The sequence below is a fragment of the Protopterus annectens genome, chromosome 16.part0 (genome assembly GCF_019279795.1).
Source record: "Protopterus annectens isolate FY-2018-M chromosome 16.part0, PAN1.0, whole genome shotgun sequence".
Taxonomy (NCBI): Eukaryota; Metazoa; Chordata; order Ceratodontiformes; family Protopteridae; genus Protopterus; species Protopterus annectens.
Genome location: NC_056750.1, coordinates 300,084,811 through 300,097,754, shown reverse-complemented (window position 1 = coordinate 300,097,754; position 12,944 = coordinate 300,084,811). Strand labels below are relative to the sequence as shown.

At 37.6% G+C, this 12,944-nt stretch overlaps 1 long non-coding RNA gene across 1 annotated transcript in view; it reads left to right on the top strand.

Annotated features, from left to right (window-relative positions):
* Positions 1-11,687, top strand: part of LOC122790692 — a 260,261-nt gene extending 248,574 nt beyond the window's left edge. Inside the window, exon 3 of the long non-coding RNA XR_006363031.1 lies at positions 11,256-11,687. This is a non-coding gene — a long non-coding RNA (uncharacterized LOC122790692). The remainder of the gene's footprint in view (positions 1-11,255) is intronic.
* The last annotated feature ends 1,257 nt before the right edge of the window (positions 11,688-12,944 follow it).

Below are 12,944 nucleotides of genomic sequence, written 5' to 3'. Positions count from 1 at the left end.
TAAGCATGCTTCTATAAGGAAAAGGAAGTCGGCTAGAAAGGTAAGCATGCTTCTATAAGGAAAAGGAAGTCAACTAGAAAGGTAAGCATGCTTCTGTAAGGAAAAGGAAGTCAGCTAGAAAGGTAAGCATGCTTCTATAAGGAAAAGGAAGTCGGCTAGATAGGTAAAGAATGTTTGTCTTTTTGGCTTTTCCCAATTAGTGGTCGCCACAGTGGAACTCCGGTCTGCTAATGATTGGCAGTAGATTTTTATGGTGCCGAGTTGCCAGCCCGATGCCCAACCTTCAGCGAAGGCACACCCATTCACGCATGTCTTTCGGAGGCCACTCGACTGTAAAGAATACAAAACCAAAATATGACTATGAAGAATACAGATATAAAGAAGTTCATAAACTGAACTCTCATTAACTACTGAAAATGGAAACTGAAATGAAGGCAACTGGGTTATTGGAAATGCAGGGAAGCAGATGCATTTTGATAAGTGACACAGAATGTACAAGTAATACAGTATGGATAAGATTTATTTTTTGTTTTCTGTTTAGTTTGGACTTCTGTATACAATACACACAGATATATATAATAACAATAATAATAATAATTATTATTACTACGACTACTTTACCTTTTTGGCAAAAATGTTGTTTTCTCATGTTACTTTGTTTGACTTACAGTCAATTGGCCATATCACCCAAAATCAAGACACAGTTGTTTGAACATAATAGCTCAAGGTAGCAGTTGTTCATGTTATGTTGCCTACTTTACATCAATATCAAAATACTTGCATTTTAGTAAGTTGTGAGTAATGTGAGATAGGTACACCTCTGAGAAAGAACAAAACAGGTATTACGCTGCCTGTCAGTAACTGCTCTTTCTCTGAGGTGCTGTGACCATAAAGTGAGAACAATAATGCAGTGAGGGAGATGGAGTGAAGTGCAGGGGGCTTACCCTCTGCAAAAACATCTTTGCTTGTGATATTTTAACTTACAGCATTGTGAGCTCAAGCACATGGCATTATGAGAACATGTGTACTCGAGTTTTAATTTATCAATTTTTGTGACCAAGTTAGAGTATTGCTAGCTCCAGTGAGTCGAGGAGTCTTATTTCCTATTTGGTATAATGATATCTTTAGGCTCAAATTGAATGTGCCATTTGACTTCCAAGATAAATGTATATTGGAGAAAGATCATTTTTGTTGTTGTTGTTTTTAGGAATGATCATTTTTTTGTCCTTATGTAATATTCAAAGAACTTCATCAGAATTGATCACAAACACCAATTCCTCTATTTAAGTAAACTTCCCAAAATGGATCATCATTAATCACCTGACCGCCTTCCATTTTTACAGAAGTCATCCTCATCATCAACACCCTATTTCCCATTTTCTACATGCTATTTGTCACCATATCTCCCTATTCAATGCGACTCTCCTACCTTCTTTGACAGTCATGCTTGACTGTTGCAGGTTTTCTCTCACACAACCCATTCACCTCTTTGATGGAGGCCCATGTGTCCTCTTCCCTTCTTCCTGTCTATCCCATATCTTCTTTACTAGATTTCTTCTGCATTCCTGCACATGTGCCCAAACCACTGCAATCTGTTCTTGTTTACCTTTTCTGCAATTGGAGATAATTTGGCTTCTGCTCTTATGTCCTCATTCCTTCGTCTGCCCCACAGTGTGAACCCTAATACCTGACTAAGGCACTTCATCTCCATCACCTCCAGCTTTCTCATCTTCTCTACCTTTACTGCCCAGGTTTCTGTACCATACAGTAGTACTGGTCCCACCAATGTTTTGTACACCTTACTTTTCAGATTCTTTGGCATTCTTCTGTCATACACTACCCCTGACACACTATGCCAGTTGGCTGCAGTCCCTCTGATATTAGTTTTGACCTTCTCATTCAGACTTTCCTTCTTCCCAGCCACCCCTCCCAGATACTTGAAGCTATTAACCTGTTCCACTATTTTAATTACTGTTTTAAAGAAATATTGCACTAAAAACATACTTCATTTATTTACACAATGTGTAAGTGTTTTAAAATAAAGTAAAATAAAATAATACAATGCAGAGTAAATACAATATAAATAATTCAGAATGTTGCTGCCCACAGTTTCAAAATACAGTTAGTAGAAACTGAGTCACTTAAACCAGGGAATACGGTTGCTTCTAACAGCAATGGCCTCATGAGGATAGTTTTTCACTGTTCTGCCCTACTCCCTGACAATAGTGACCCTTGAGAGTCAGTGTATAAACCTGATCAAACCTCTAGGTGATTTTCTTGGAGATAAGGGGAAAAAATCAGTCCCTTAGACTGACTGCATGATGCACTGCCCCATCAGACTGCATGCTGTGCACATTGCTCCCCTTATCAATCTGTTTTGATTGATAAGGTTTTCTCTGTTTTCATTTTTACTGTGTTTGTTTCCACTTTGAAAAGTAACATCACAGAAAATCTGATACATGTTCCTAACGCAAATTTGCTAACTACATCTCGCTTGGAAGCATGTTTTCACATGAAAAACTTGATCTGCTTTAAAGTGGCTAAACATAATGCTGTGAAAAGTTTATGATTTTAAGAGTCTTCATTGTATATGGTATTCTGTTAACTCTTAGCTGTTTGCACAACATGAAGCAGTCAGAATCAAAGTGCCAGAAATACATAAAGTACATATAAACAAAAACATTGCAAATTGGACAAAATATACTGAAAACCAAACACCAACAAATTGACTCAGACCTGAGAAAAAATCATTTTTTATTAAGAGGTTTCATCCTTATGTAATATCCAAAGAAATTCATCAGAATGAATCACTAACACTAATACCACTATTTAAATAAACCTTTCAAAATGGATCATTATCAATCACCTGACCACATTCCATTTTTAAAGAAATATTATACTAAAAACATACATCATTTATTTCCACAATAAGTAAGTGTCATAATAAAGTAAAATAAAATAATATAAGATAGAGTAAATACAATACAAATAATTCATAATTTTGATGCCCACAATTTCAAAAATACTGTTAATAGAAAATGAGTCATTTAAGCCAGGGAATAAGGTTGTTTCTAACAACAATTGCCACCATAACTCTTTAGACTCTAAAACACTTTGTCACTCACCACCTCTCATTGATGGGGAGGGGTCCAGGTGTCACTTCAACAGTGACAGTCATCTAGAGCTAAGGTTTTCACCACTGGGTGGCTAACCCTGCCATAGTACTTCTTCCACACCACACACTCACACCTATGGCCAATTTAGAGTATCCAACCCACCTGGAAAGTGGGAGGCAACTGCAGCACCAGGAGGAAACCCACATGAATACAGGTAGGACATGCAGACTCTGCACAGAATGAACACCAGCTGAGAATCAAACCAGGGAAACTCTTGATGGGGGAAACCCTTTCTAAAATAAAAAATACATTTTTTGAAAATTATTTTATACAACAGTGTGCTTATATAAGGCATTAATTACATCCTTATTACAAATGCTCATAAATTCTCAATTTAAGGGGCTTCTCAGTCTTACCAACATAAAAGGTGTGTCAGGAGGCAAGTAGCTAGCTAAACTACTCAAATAGTGTCACAATTAAATGTGCCCCTACAGTGAATTTCCCCTGAGTAATTAATTATCTTCACTTTGCCAACCATATGAATACAGTGGCAATATGGGCACTCATCACATCTACCCCGCTTAATAATTACACTTCCAGTATTACCCTAACCTTCCACAATGTTTTTAAAATTCTTTTCCCTTTAAAAAAAGAAAATTAGTATGGTTACCTAATGTATTTTTCAAAACGTCATGAAAATGAATATTCAAATTAAAATTTTTAACTATAATTTGATTTTACCATTATTATTACAAAATTATAATAGCATTGCTCTATCAAATTAAACACCAGTATTCACTCCTACTTCAATAATATTTTTCAAATAGCCTTCTTTCAAAAAATGTTTGAATCTATCTTCTCTTTTGTAAACAACCTACTTTTCTATCCTTTCAACTTACTCTGTTGAATACCCTCTTTCATAAAGCATGTCTTTCAAATTAGTAATTTACTTAAGGAATATCAATTTATCTAAGACAATATGGGATAACATAACCATCCATCCTTTTACTAAACTAACTGTCTGTTTATATGGAGAGCAATATTAATATGCAAATAGGTATCTGAAAAGGTAGCTTTACTATGGATGGCAGACTCATATCTCTTACCTTCTAGAATGTTATATAGTTCAATATCCAAAAAATTAATAGAATTATTATTCCAGTTATATGTAAATTCAAAAAATACAGTAGAAGAATTAGTAAATGCTATAAAGTCATTCAAAACCTTCATATCACTTTACCAAATTAAAAAGATGTCATCCAAAAATCTGTAGTGAAATAGAATGTAACCATAAAGTTCCAATTTAAAAGTAATATTAGTATCCCAGTACCACACAGGGTGCAAGAACTGCTCACTTTGTTATACTCCTTATCTGTTTAAAGTATTCCCCTTCAAAAAAATACAAAATTATTATGGAGAACCATTTCCATGAATAAAACATTATTCTTAATATCAATATTAGTTAATACCGCATAAGTCAACAATGCCTGGGGAAATCAATCTAGTCCTGTATCATGTGGGATAGAGGAGAACAAATCTTTCACATCAGTAATTACCAACAAAGTATCCAGTCTAAAATCCACCTCACGTATCATTTTTAAAAAACTCCAAGAATCTTGCAAGACATGCTTATCATTAAAACATAATTTAAAATTAAAATGAATATATTTAGCTATAAGTTTTATTTTATAACCTGCAGATGTAACTATAGGTCTTATTGGGAGATCAAGAATATGTTTATGAATTTTAGGTATTCAAAAAAAGGGGTAAATAATAGGTTTACTCAAGTTATATAATTAAATCCTTCCCTGGTAAGATCACCAGTCATTAGCAAATCATATAAAAACATATAAATGGCTTTAAAAGCTATCTCAATTTCCTTAACTGAAATAATACTATAGGGCTCATCATCTAAAAATAGTTGAAAATTGTTTTGATTAAAATTCATAATATTCATAAGTACTACCCCACCCTTATCATGTTTCATAATACACACAATTTGATTCTTTTTTTAATTCAGTAAATCATTTTCAATTCTAGTTAATTTATATTTTTTCCAATTTTGTCAAATCCAAATAGAAGACTATTAACAAGACAAGCCACAGGATGGGGAGGGGGGGCACTTCTGTGCCATTGTTCTTCCCACAAACACCTGTGTTTAGATAATTGCAAGATATTAAAAAAAATACAATATTATCCCTGTCTCACGCTATAACTGCCATTGTAAATTCTTTTTTTTAAGCACTGACATGCCTGTACTACTCAGCTCTTTTCTGTTGAATGATCCCACCAACTTCTTGTTGCACCAGAACTTAAAATAATACATTTTGCAGGAAGTAAGGAAAGCATCTTAACCATGACAGTTTGTAGTATATAAAGGGAGCATGGAGTAGGACACTGTCAGGAACTAAAATAAATAAAAGTTTTACAAGAGGATGTGTTGAACATGACTGTTCTCTTTGTACAAGAAATGGACAGGATGGAAAGCAGGCAAGCTCCTGTGGGAGGAGGAAGAGAGGGATAAAAAGGACTTAAGGGCTTAAAAAATATTGCTGTTCCAAGATTGATCCAAGGTCAGTGTTTTTCCCCAGTCACTGGTACTGCCATGGGAGGCCCAGGGTAGATGCCCATTGATGCTCTCTTTAATCCATCCATCCTCTGGTAACCTGTGTGAAAAACTTAGGGGCTTCCAGCCCAGCCAGATAGAATTTTATAAATAATTTTATGTCATTGCAAATATTAATATGATCCACAGGCTAGTTACAGATGTAAGAAAACTGTGTTATATTCTGAGCTTCAAAAATGTAACCACAGTGCACCCTGCTGGAAGAAAGCAGATAAGTAAAAGATTGTACGACTGTGTTTGATCTCAAGCTAGGAGACAGGATGTCTGCAGCTAGAAATTATTTCTATTGTCTTAAGACATAGATAAATTACTAGGTTTCACATGTAAAGTGTCTTTTATTGCTGTAGCTTCCTGGCAGGTGCAGATCAAAAGAGAAATGTTAAATTTTAAGTTCTGTGAGCCTGGAAAACTTAACCAGACATAACAAGAATTATGTAATCTGGAATGACTCAGCAGTAATGTGCATTATCAATTAAAGGGCTATCTCAGAAAGTATGGATAGCATTTTGTATTTGTCTTCAGATCTGACAATAACTCACCAGCACTTTGCTTTGCTCTGTAAGTAAAGTTATTTATATCTTAGTATTTCTCTTAGAGATAGAGAGAATATAGACATATTAGCTGTTTTCTATATTTATGTCAGACTATCGTACAATATTGTTTTAAAATATTTTCCTGTGAGTTCTGAACTCTCTATTATCACTGTGTTAAATTGATGAGTAGTGTCTTGTGGTTTTATTTATTATTAAATATTTTAAACCTTTTAACTGTGGCTGGTTTGTGTGTAGAGATATTTAAACTCTTAAGAGTACTTGCAAATATTTGGTGACACTGTATATTCCATTCCTAAATAGCCTTCAAGTTTTAGTCACATTTACCAATCGGATAACAATAACATTGCACAGTATAATTGGACACCCTTTGATAAGGGCCTTTATAGTACCTGATAAGGGTGGTTGGTGGCAGTCAGTACTACCTTATAGTCTGGGCAGAAGGGGGCATAGCTGGAGAACCTGTGCCAGCCTTCCCCCGGAGTGTCTGTGTGTTTGTATATAATTCATATCTCAAAATGTGTGTGTGTGTGTGTCAGCTACGTGGGCAGGGACATGAAGCACTGGTTGGATTGAAAGGGTGCTGGAGTTTTTGGCTTGACTACTCGGCTGAGATCTGTACCCTATAGCTGTGCCAGTGGGGAGTCTTATTGTGGGTCTGGAGAGAAAAGGAGAAACCAGCCCCAGACTGACTGTGATCTCTGTGTGCAATTAAGAGAAGTTGTACTTTACTGTGTATGTACTGGTTATCCTTCCAATGTGAACGCCCCTCACTGGTATTAGTGGTGAGGATTGAGGCTCCTTGATTACTGGGACAGTGCACAGGCGTCACAACCTGTTTTATCATTTCTAAGACTACAGGGGTGCCAAAGCCCATCATGGCAGCCAGGGGGCACAAGGCATTGCAACACATTCTGTATAGGTTTCTTGTCTGTTGCGTAATGGCCAATGTCATTTAATCTATAATATACACCCACCTACAACCAGTCTGTAGAATGTCAGTTCATATTTTACTTAAAAAAATAGCTGTGAATGCAAAACATTACTTTTACAAATAATTTAGCCAGTAATGTGGCACAAAGGGATAATGCTCTGACAATGGCATAGGAGACCTGGGTTTGATTAGCAGCTCAGATGTCTGATACACTGGCAGTGAAGGATGGGCATGTCCATATTAGGAGGAGGCTGGGAGGGTCATATGCCTGGGGGCACACAGTGAAGCATTATTTCTCTGGTGAAGACCGGAAAAGCTACTGTGGATAGGCAGAGTAGGCTGCTGGCACCAGACTCTGTGGAACTGAGGGGAGGTTCAGCATGGACCACCCAGTGTTCATCCCATCATAGGAACTTTGCTTGGCATGCACAAGGGATGGGCTTAAGTAGAAACCCCACTGCAGCAATATGATGCTGTCTGAGATGCTTACGTCTCTTCAATGGCCCTGATCCTTATCGGATAAAGTCCAGGGGTGTAAAGGAGAAGTAGACAGGCCCAGTAAAAGAGGAGAGACTACAAGGTCAGCCAATGGTCAGCTATGTGGAGAAAAGGGTAAAAAAAATGCAGACAATTTTCTGCATAATAACACAGTGTTTGCAACAGTATTGTATATGTTTCATTTTTTATGTTATTTTATTCTGACAATTGTTATTGTTACCATTGTAACTGAAAATTATTTTAGTTATTAGGACCAATCAAGGAGGGAAAGTGGAATGTTTTGTTTAGCACCACAGTACGTCAGAAATTACCTTTTGTCACAGAAGATAAATGTCTATATGTACATTTTTTTGTGTATGCTCATGGGATGTCTGTTCATTTCTTCATACTTCATCTGATTACCGAAGACCACTGATTGTCCCCTTACTGCTCAGGAAACCTGAGGTGGATGAGTTTAAATACTTGGGATCAACAGTTCAGAGTAATGGCGAGTGTGGAAGAGAGGTAAAGAAGAGAGTACAGGCAGGGTGGAGTGGGTGGAGAAGAGTGTCAGGAGTACTTGTCGAACAATCTCAGCAGGAGCTATGTTGGTGGGTGACTGAACTTTCATTTCCTTCACTTAGAGGATTTATCCCTTTCTTCATACAGAGGTAGAGGTGCACCGTCCCAGACATGTCTTTAATCTTAAAATCCATTGTCAGACATATTTTAAAAGCATACTTCTCAACTTCTTTGGTCAGGAAATCTGGACAAAGTAAAAAATAATGGAGGACAAAGGTCTAAATCTGGGACAATTTTTAAATATTATTCTTAAATTACTCACAAATGTTAGTAGAACACCAGTTTTTGCATAAATATGCATTATATCAACAAGTATGAAACTCTTATGACATTATTGTGACTTCTTCTTCTTTCGGCTTTTCCCAGTTAGGGATCACCACAGCGCGTCACCTGTTTCCATTTCTTCCTGTCCTCTGCATCTTGCTCTGTCACACCAATCACATGCATGTCCTCTCTAACCACATCCATAAACCTTATCTTAGGCCTTCCTCTTTTCCTCTTACCTGGCAGCTTCATCCTTAGCATCCTTTTCCCAATACACCCAGCATCCCTCCTCAGCATATGTCCAAACCAACGCAATCTCGCCTCTCTGGCTTTGTCTCCAAACTGTCCAACCTGGGCTGACCCTCTAATATACTTATTCCTAATCCTGTCTACCCTCTTTACACCCAGTGCAAATCTTAACATCTTTAAATCTGCCACATCTAGCTCTGATTCCTGCCTTTTTGTCAATGCCACTGTCTCCAGCCCATATAACATAGCTGGTCTCACTATCCTTTTGGAGACCTTCCCTTTCACTCTTACTGGTACTCGTCTGTCACAATTCACTCCTGACACTCTTCTCCACTCACTCCATCCTGCCTGTACTCTCTTCTTTACCTCTCTTCCACACTTGCAATTACTCTGAACTGTTGATCCCAAGTATTTAAACTTATCCACCTTCACCAATTCTACTCCCTGCATCCTCACCATTCCTCTATCCTCCCTTTCATTCACACACATATATTCTGTCTTAGTCCGGCTGACCTTCATTCCTCTCCTCTCTAGAGCATATATCCACTTCTCCAGGGTCTCCTCAACCTGTTCCCTACTCTCACTACATATCACAATGTCATCTGCAAACATCATAGTCCACAGGGACTCCTGTCTGATCTCGTCTGTCAACTTGTCCATCACCAGTGCAAATAAGAAAGGGCTCAGAGCTGATCCTTGATGTAATCCTACCTCCACCTTAAATGCATCTGTCACTCCCACTGCAGACCTCACCGTTGTCACACTACCCTTGTACATATCCTGTACCACTCTTACATACTTCTCTGCCACTCCCGACTTCCTCATACAATACCACAACTCCTCTCTAGGCACCCTGTCATATGCTTTCTCTAAGTCCACAAAGACACAATGCAACTCCTTCTGGCCTTCTCTGTACTTCTCCATCAACACTCTCAGAGCAAACATCGCATTTGTAGTGCTCTTTCCTGGCATGAAATGATACTGCTGATCACTAATCATCACCTCCCTTCTTAACCTAGCTTCAACTACTCTTTCCCATAATTTCATGCTGTGACTCTTCAGTTTTATCTCTCTGTAGTTACTACAGCTCTGCACATCACCCTTATTCTTAAAAATCGGTACCAAAACACTTTTTCTCCACTCCTCAGGCATCCTCTCACTTTCCAAGATTTCATTAAACAATCTGGTTAAAAATTCCACTGCCATTTCTCCTAAACACCTCCAAGCTTCCACAGGTATGTCGTCTAGACCAACAGCCTTTCCATTCTTCATCCTCTTCATAGCTATCCTTACTTCTGCCTTGCTAATCCATTGCACTTCCTGATTCACTATCCCCACATCATCCAGCCTTCTCTCTCTCTCATTCTCTTCATTCATCAGCCCCTCAAAGTGCTCTTTCCATCTGTTCAGCACATTCTCTTCACTAGTGAGTACATTTCCCTTCTTACCCATTATCACCCTTACCTGCTGCACATATTTCCTAGCTCTGTCCCTCTGTCTAGCCAGTTGGTACAGGTCCTTTTCTCCCTCCTTAGTGTCCCGTCTTTCATACAACTCTCTATACGCCTTATCTTTAGCCTTCGCCACCTCTCTCTTTATCATGCACCTCATCTCCTTATACTCCTATCTACTTTCTTCATCTCTCTGATAATCCCACTTCTTATTTGCCAACCTCTTTCTCCGTATAATCTCCTGTACTTCCTCATTCCACCACCAAGTCTTCTTGTCCTCCTTCCAGATGTCACACCAAGCACCTTTCTTACTGTGACTGTAAAGTAAAAAAAAAAAAACACATTACAAGAGATCAAAAATATAAGGCAAAATTAGGGACAGTTGAGAGGTAGGTTTAACAGTGTTGCAAATAGGTAATAACCGATTTTCCAACAGGGCAGCTAATGTGGGAGGTAATTAGTCTGTTATTCAACAACTATTGATTGGAAGACTGTTTGGTCAAGATTTATTGGCACTGGGTACTTCAAGATAAAACAAACAAAGCCCTCAGATAAAACTTCCTGTTTTCTTCAGAGTAGATTCAGTCAGTACTTCACAAATGACTGACCCATAACTAACTGACCATTGATGGAACAACTAATATGCAGCCTCAGACTACCAATGCATTCTTTTAACCAGGTAAGAGCAGTAGTGTTTTTTTTTTTCATTTTAGGTGCATTCAGAAGGAAGACTGAACAGCTGAGAAAACAGGTGTACACCTTCAGTAAAACAACTCAGGATAAATGGAATACAGTACAGTAGAGTGTTCATTATATGACTAAGTGTGGCAAACAAACAAATGCTTCAGTCTGTGTCTTATGCAGAAAAACAATATCTGTAGTAGTGAGTGCATGTTTACATCCTGTGTACTCTACTTTTATTACACCGATACATGTATTCACATGCAAACATGTATGCGCCGTAATGGATTGTCTAATGTTCCTGTATTTCTCTCTCTTTCACAGACATCAGGTACACATAACCAACCTTCTCTCAGAATGGGTACAGACAGTGCTGCATTCATCAGTTCAGCCATAAACAAAGACCAGCTAGACACTCCAAGAAACCTACTTGAACCATGTCCTCAGAATTTGATTTCTTTAAATTAAAACTGAATTTATTTTGGAATATGAACACCGAACATAGAATGGATGTTTATGAGTTTTAGTTAAGATTGTAACTAAATGTTCCGGTATTAAGGTGAACATTTTAAAATGTTTTAAAAATGCAGATATTAAGTTTACAGCAGTGCATTTCATATAGGGTAATAATCTGCAGTAATAGATCTTAAGCCTTATTTGTGTGCTAATTACAATACAGTGTGCACTGACCATAATTCAGAATGCAGTATGGCCCATTTAATAAATGCGGTGTTTCACTGTCCCTTTACATATGAATGGTGTTTTTGATTATTTCTCCACGAACTGTATCACTTAACTGTTATATCTCTGCACGTGTATGCTACTCTGCCTAATTAAGTACCAGAGCTAAGTGTGAGAAGCTTAACATGTTCACTAAGCTACAAAATAATATGTTTTACAGCATTAACATAAAACACATTTAATGTTTTTAATAATATAATTTTAGGTAACGTGTGCTCTGCTAGTGTGTTATTTTTTCTTCTGCCAACAGAATGCATGCTGCCCACGGAGGGGTGGGGGGGGCTAACAATTGTTTGCTGTTAATGTAATTTTTTGTTATTATATTTTTAAATTTAGACATAGTCTAAACAGTAAAGCTTCCAAAATATGTCTACATTCTAGGTAACAGCTCAAGTTAAAATTCCAGCACTTAACAATGTTCATATTTCCAACAGATGCAGGAGCTTCCTGATGTTCAGATCAGGATACATTTCAAGTTGGCCATCTGTAAATTGTGACAGTCACTGGTATATCTAGTATTTGTTTATTTATTGATTGATTAACAGGTAGTTGGACATGGCCTATTTCATTTGTTAACCAGGAAAGACTTAGAAGGTACAACTTAGTGTTTTTAAAAGTGACCCAGGAGCATTGGTTTAAGCTTTTAGGTGAAGATTATCAGAATCAAAGTCAGCAGGATAAATCTCGTTTGCAGCTTGCTGATTTAACCTACCAAACTTTTGTTATGCTTGTATGCATTTGACCATACTGTTACCAATTTATGTAAAGCTGTAGCAAAAGCAACTCCATTGCTTATGTAAGATGGTTTTACACACACACACACAGCTAGAAAGGTTGATTGGATTCTGCCATATGCTTAGCTTCTTACCTGAACTTAGTACAGCTGTGGCAACCCAGGAATATCTAGCATTTGAGATATTTGCAGTTAACTAGTCTCTGACTGTCCCTAACCATTTCTGTAAACACCCACACAGTCATATGTTTCCATGGCCACATCTGTGGGGAAACACAGTGAAATATTCACAGACTGAAAAAGAAAGGAACATTGTTTGACTTGCCAAGCATGCCACTAGCACCAAATACTGCTTGCCAATTTTCTTGTCATGGAGCTCTTAATATCTGCGGACAGTTTGTTAACCATAGCTCTAATGTAAGTAGTAGTTCGCAATGGCAGATTCCTCAATAGAGTTAAACTTTTATTTCCAAAAAGACGAACCTGCTGTACTGCTACCATAGAGTAACCAAATGTAAGGCCGCATTACCTGTGTTTCA